This window comes from Vigna unguiculata, chromosome 6 (genome assembly GCF_037176805.1).
Source record: "Vigna unguiculata cultivar grain cowpea cultivar isolate G323 ecotype 2 chromosome 6, ASM3717680v1, whole genome shotgun sequence".
Classification (NCBI taxonomy): domain Eukaryota; kingdom Viridiplantae; phylum Streptophyta; class Magnoliopsida; order Fabales; family Fabaceae; genus Vigna; species Vigna unguiculata.
In genome coordinates, this window is record NC_140797.1 from 3,321,250 (window position 1) to 3,327,689 (window position 6,440).

Below are 6,440 nucleotides of genomic sequence, written 5' to 3' on the forward strand. Positions count from 1 at the left end.
AAAGTGAAAGAAAAAACCTGGGAAGTTGGTGATGGAGAAATAGCCTTAAGGAGAGATGAAATGAAATTGGCTCTACTAGCCAATATGCTAAGCGCCATTGAAGCATCGCGCTTCTGTATTTGAGATTGAAGAATATTCAGCAGCAATTCTATTCCTGAAGATTTAGCAGCATCTTGTTTCAAAATGCACTCCGAATAGAGTGAGTAAGAAATTGCGAAAAAAAAAACTTGATAGAACATTTATTAGCTTGATTGTGAATGAATACATTTTCATAATCTGGAGGAGAACATAAATGAGCAAGAGCAATAACTACATATTGTCTGACCCGTTCTTCTGCAGAGCGCATAAGAGATATTAGGTATTTCAATGCCTACCAGAAAGGAAAGAGTGGATTATGATTCTCATCCATGATTTTCGTTGGGACAGAATTTGCAAGAAAACTTACTCTCCCTCGCATGTTTTGTTCTAATCTTAGTAACGTGATTGCTATATACTCTTTAATAGGCTGCAAATCACAAGGAAATTTGGTATGAGAAAAGTGTTCTGTTAGCAAGCATTTATTACAAATAACTATCAAGAAGAAGAAATAGGTGTAAATAGGTTGAAATGAAAATTTATTACTTCAATTACAATGTAGAGTAAATGAACATTTACTTCGTCTATTAAAAGTAAATCCCTTAGTTTTTGAAACCTGCCAACTCTAATAATGTTTGCAATAATGTCCTGTTACACAAATAAAACTTGTTTAAAATTGGGTTAAAATATGGGAATGTCATTGCACATCAATGTTATTTGTGATGGGCAACGTACAAAGTTGACAAAAATAAAGACAATAGAAACACGAGCAGCATATAGTTGAACTACTGCATTGTCTGAGTGAAAAAGATTGAGCATGGGCTCTATACCTCCACTATGAGCAATAGTAGCTTGATTATGTGAGTCCGCATTTTGAATTGTTCATGCAAAATAGGATTATGGTTATGGCTGGAAATGAAAAAAAAAATGAAAAAGAAAAACAGTTTGAATTATATTGCTAGTAATAATCACCTGTGCTAAGCTCACAAGTGTAAAAGCTGATCCTTTCCGAAGGTTTTAACTGTGGGACTGAAGCATCTGAACTAATGGTGGATTAGCGGCTCTTTGGGCAATGTAAACCTGCATGCATGAAACACAATAAATGCAACTTAATAACAGGGTTTAATGTAACAAGAAAAGAAGAGGAAAAGTTAGTTAGCCACGTGGAGGATGACTAAGGACTGGTAGAAAACAGAAAACGTGGACGCATCAGGAAAGAAAGCGTTTATTTAAAAGACTGCAAAATAAGGAGAGGCGTGTGTGGTATGACTCTCTCTCTTAATACTCTGCTTCTTCCTTTTCTGAATATCCCTTTTCACCATAGCATTCTTATCTCTTTTCCAGGTTACTCATGCAATTGCGAGACCCAAAAGTTTCATAGATATTGTATTTGTCTTACGTTTCAGCTCTGTAATTGCATATTGCTCAAACTATCTGCTATTTCGATATAATATTCAAGTGCCCAATTAGAATTTTGTTATTAGGGTACTGTTTCAATAGTGCTTTCATTGACCTTCATGGTTGAGAACACAAGATTGAAGGAATTGCAGAATGCGATTAACAAACAAGGGGATGAAATATGAAGGGTTATGGATTTAATATATTTGCGCGATCAAGAACAACGTCATCATACGACTCAAGTTCAGCAAGATGCCAAAGTCCGTATGGATCAATTACAATCACCGATTGACCTTCTCTTACAAAACAATTCTTATACTCTTGGAGGTTCAAACTCAACAGGTGCATCACCATGGGTTACCCTAGTGAACACATTATTACCGGCTAAGAATATTTCTCTTGGGTTTCCGCATTTTGATGGTCAAACTCCAGTGCTTGAATGGATTTTTAAGGCGAAAATATTTTTTTTATTATCACCGCACACTTGATGAAGAACGGGTTAATATTGTTGCAATCCACTTTGATAAAGATGTGGTGCCATGGTTCTAGATGTTACATCGCTTATCTACAATCAAGTCATGGACTGAATTGACATGTGCCTTAAAATCACAATTTGGACCTTCACCCTTTGATTGTCCCATGGAAGACTTGTTTAAATTGCAACAATCAAGTTATGTTTCCGATTATTATTTAAAATTCATGTCCTTGGCATACAAATCTTTTGGGTTACCTGCTGAAGCTCTATTAAATTATTTCTTAAGTGGGTTACATGTGGAGATCCGTAAGGATGTGGTGGCACAGTCACCTACCTCGTTATTACGCGCAGTTTCATTGGCCAAATTGTATGAGGCTAGGTATTTACTAAATGTTAAAAATAGTTCTTACACTACTACACCTAGATATTATCATGTTTCAACACAAGTTCATAATCAGCGTCAAACACAAGCAATGCCTGCTTTATTACCTACTCCATCGGGTCCACCTTTCAAAGTGACTAACAATGTTAAGAAAATCGGTCCAGCTGAAAGGCAAATTCGCAGGGAAAAGGGATTATGTTATTTTTGTGACGATAAGTTTACCTTCAATCATCGTTGTCCTAACCGTCAATTTATGCTCTTATAATTAACTGATGAAAATGTTGAAGATCATAACTTTCCCACTCCAATAGAAGCAGAACAGATAGTATCCATGCAAGCATCCATAACTGAAGACCATCATCTTTCATGGAACGCATTGAAAGGAGGCATAGGTGTGGGGACTATATGTTTTATGGCATATATTGATAGTTTACCGGTGAAAGTGTAATTGATGGAGGTAGTTTTGACAACTTTCTTCAACCATGTGTCGCTAAATTTTTGAAACTTCTGGTTGAACCTGCCACCATGTTCAAAGTAATGGTTGACAATGGTAATTACATGCAGATTGAAGGTGTTATTCAAAATTTCAATCTTCAAGCTCAAGGGAATCAATTCTCGTTTCCAGCTTAGTTGCTCCCTATTTCGAGGGCTGATTTGATATTGGGTGCAAGTTGGCTTAAGACTATTGGCCCACATTTGGCTGATTATGCAACATTGCAACTTAAATTTTTGCATGAAGGAAAAATGGCAATTATTCAAGGGGAACAAGAAATGTTGCCCACTGTAGCTCAATTAAATACCAATTTTGTAGTTGAAGTGTATACCATTTAGTTAGATGAATTGACCTCCTTCTTTGTTAGAATTACCAAAGGTTATGGAGCCCGAGTTCCAGCTTTTGCTACACACTTATAGTAAGGTCTTTAGCACTCCTACTTCTCTTCCCCATGATTGTAACATCCCATCAGGATATTACTGATTTAAATAAATAAAATAATTAAATTCACAAAGTTGCGGCATTTATGTATAACTTCATTTTCCAAAAACGCGGGAAATTTAAACTTTCATAAATGTATATAATAGAAACCAAAGTTCAAGAATACCAAAATGTCATAATCCAAAATAAACGTCTTAAATGAGTTTACATTTCATTTCCAAAAGTAGAAAATACAAATAATATAAAACACCCCGGATATCCCCTCTCCGTAGCTAAGCGTCACCGGCTCCACCTGCATCAACATCCTATGCTCACATGTACCGCGTACACGATCATCGCCAAACACAAGCAAATAGGGTGAGCTTATCAAATCAACATACATCATAACAATAATCAAATAACCAATCATACAACTGTAAATTCAACAAAGAACCAATATACCATCTCTTACTCAATTCTCTAACGTTTGGCCACAACCAAACCATTCGTGTTCTACCTCTTCTAGTGATTACCCCAAGATAATTTGCTGCCAAACCTATTGGCCACAACCGACAGAGCACGTGCGGGAACCAATGCCACGGATCATACACCGTAACACCGAGTGGAGTTCCTAACTACGAACATAGTCCGTAATGTCCCAAGACTACCAAACTCATCAGCCAACAACTGAGGAGGGCAATCTATCTGGACCCATCTGTACTGGCCACAACCAGCACACTCACACCGGCAACACTCGTCAACCCGAGGTCAACTCAAGGGTTCCTCGTGTTCATCCGCCATCCCGAGCTCAACTCGAGGGATGCCATTCCGAGCTCAACTCGAGGGATGTACGTGCTTAACCCCTATCCCGAAACTTTATACAATGTTGCAAGAGGTGGACATTGATGAAGTTAGTAATTTCTTTAATATTTTATTCAAAAATAAACTACAATATAAATTGGTAGTGATTTTTTATTTGTTTATTTTTCTAGAATCAATCGGAGAAATGAGACTTGTTGATCTAAGCACTAATTATGGTTAAATATTTATTTTTTAAAATATTTTTGTAAATACCCGCAGATACCCGTGGATACCCGCGGATATGAAAAAAATAGACGGGTACCCGCATAACGGATACCCGACGGATATGGGTACGGGTACGGGGCAAATATTTATCCAGCGGGTAGGGTACGGGGGAGCTACTACCCGTACCCTACCCGCCCCGTTGACATCCCTACTTGTGCACATGCTCCGGCCTGACTAGGATCTGATGGCACCCAGACCTCAAGTCGATTTTTGAGAACACTACAGTTCCCCTCAACTGGTCCAACAAGTCGTCAATCCTCGGTAGTGGATACTTATTCTTTATAGTTAACTTATTTAACTACCGGTAATCGACACACAATCTGGAACTGCCATCTTTCTTTTTCACTAATAACACTGACGCCCCCCATGGCGATGCACTCGGACGTATAAACTTTTTCTCAAGAAGATCTTCAATCTGCTTCTTCAGCTCAGATAACTCGGCTGGTGCCATCCGATAGGGTGCCATGGACACTAGAACGCCCCAGGGATGAGATCAATAGTGAAATCCACATCCCGGCTCGGTGGCAATTCCAGAATTTCATTCGGGAAAACATCTGCATACTCCTCCACCACATGAATTCTGCTGATTCTCTCTACAGTGCTCAACTTCTTCGCATGAGCTACTATCATGAAACTTGTAGCTTCATCCTCAATCTCCTTCACAGCCTGATTAGAAGAGACAAGCTCCAACCCTGCTGTTTCAGGAAATACCACTCTGCGTCGTCCGCAATCAATCATCTCATGGTTGCTCGACAACCAGTCCATTCCCAGAATGACATCCAGACCCTCCATGGGTAAACAAATAAGATTCACCTTGAATATGCGGCCCGCTACCTCCATAGGGCATCCCACACAAACAAAACTGGTGGATACCTCGCCTGACGCTGGTATGGCGACTATTAACTCGCACCCCAGCTCGTGCATCACAAGTCCGAGCCTCCTCACACATTCATTAGATACGAATGAATGGGTAGCTCCTGAATCATACAACACGACCACACGGTTACCAAATAACAAACAAGTATCCTGTACCAGGTTACCTAACTAAGTCGCCTCAGTAGTCGTTAATGCAAATACACGCCCTGGTGCTCTAGACCTATCTCCCACGGGTTTCTTGGTTGGTGCACCTCCAGCTGGTTTCTTGTTAGGACAATGTTTGGCATAGTGTCCTGTCTGATCACATACGTAGCACTTGCCAATGCTACTACTGCCTCCAGCACTGCCAAAGGGTTTTGGACAGTCCCTCCTCAAGTGTTCACCACCATAGTTAAAACACTATAGTTTCTTGGAAGAAAGTGGTGGTCTAGTATATGGCTTCTTCTACTGACGGGGGTCGGTCGTGGTCCTCTGTGGTCGAGTCCCACTGCTGGGTCCCGTCTCTAGCTGCTCCACCACCTTGGCCTGCTCCACCAAGATCGGAAACTCCCTGATAAGGAGCGGTACTATAAATCGGTGCAGCTCATGTTTCAGCCCGCCCTATACTTCCTACACCTCCACTCCTCAATGACTGCAGGTGAATAGAATCGAGCTAAATACTCAAACCTGTCTGTGTATGCCTGCACAGTCAGGTTCCCCTGCTGAAAAGTGAGGAATTCAGCTTCCCTCTCGTGTTTCGCCGAGTCTGAAAAGTACTTCTCCAGGAATCTGCTCCTGAAGGAAGTCCAAATGATCTCCTCAGCATGTGTCTGCATCAACTGTTGCATGCCCACCCACCAGTACTCCGCATTTGCCACATGAAATCGTCATAAAATCCAGAGAACTTTGAGGGCTTATGCCTCATGAAATCCTCCATCATCACAAGCAAATGGGGTGAGCTTATGAAATCAACATACATCATAACAATAATCAAATAACCAATCATACAGCTGTAAATTCAACAAAGAACCAATATACCATCTCTTACTCAATTCTCTAACGTCTGGCCACAACCAGACCATTCGTGTTCTACCTCTTCTAGTGATTACCCAGAGATAATTTGCTGCCAAACCTATCGGCCACAACCGACAGAGCACGAGCGGGAACCAATGCCACGGATCATACACTGTAACGTCGGGTGGAGTTCCCAATTACGAACATAGTCTGTAATGTCCTAAGACTACCAAACTCGTCAG

The 6,440-nt window shown here is 40.4% G+C and overlaps 1 pseudogene; it reads left to right on the top strand.

Moving 5' to 3' along the window:
- The first annotated feature begins 1,377 nt into the window (after positions 1-1,377).
- LOC146885391 (uncharacterized) lies at positions 1,378-3,161 on the top strand (annotated as a pseudogene).
- Positions 3,162-6,440: the final 3,279 nt, after the last annotated feature.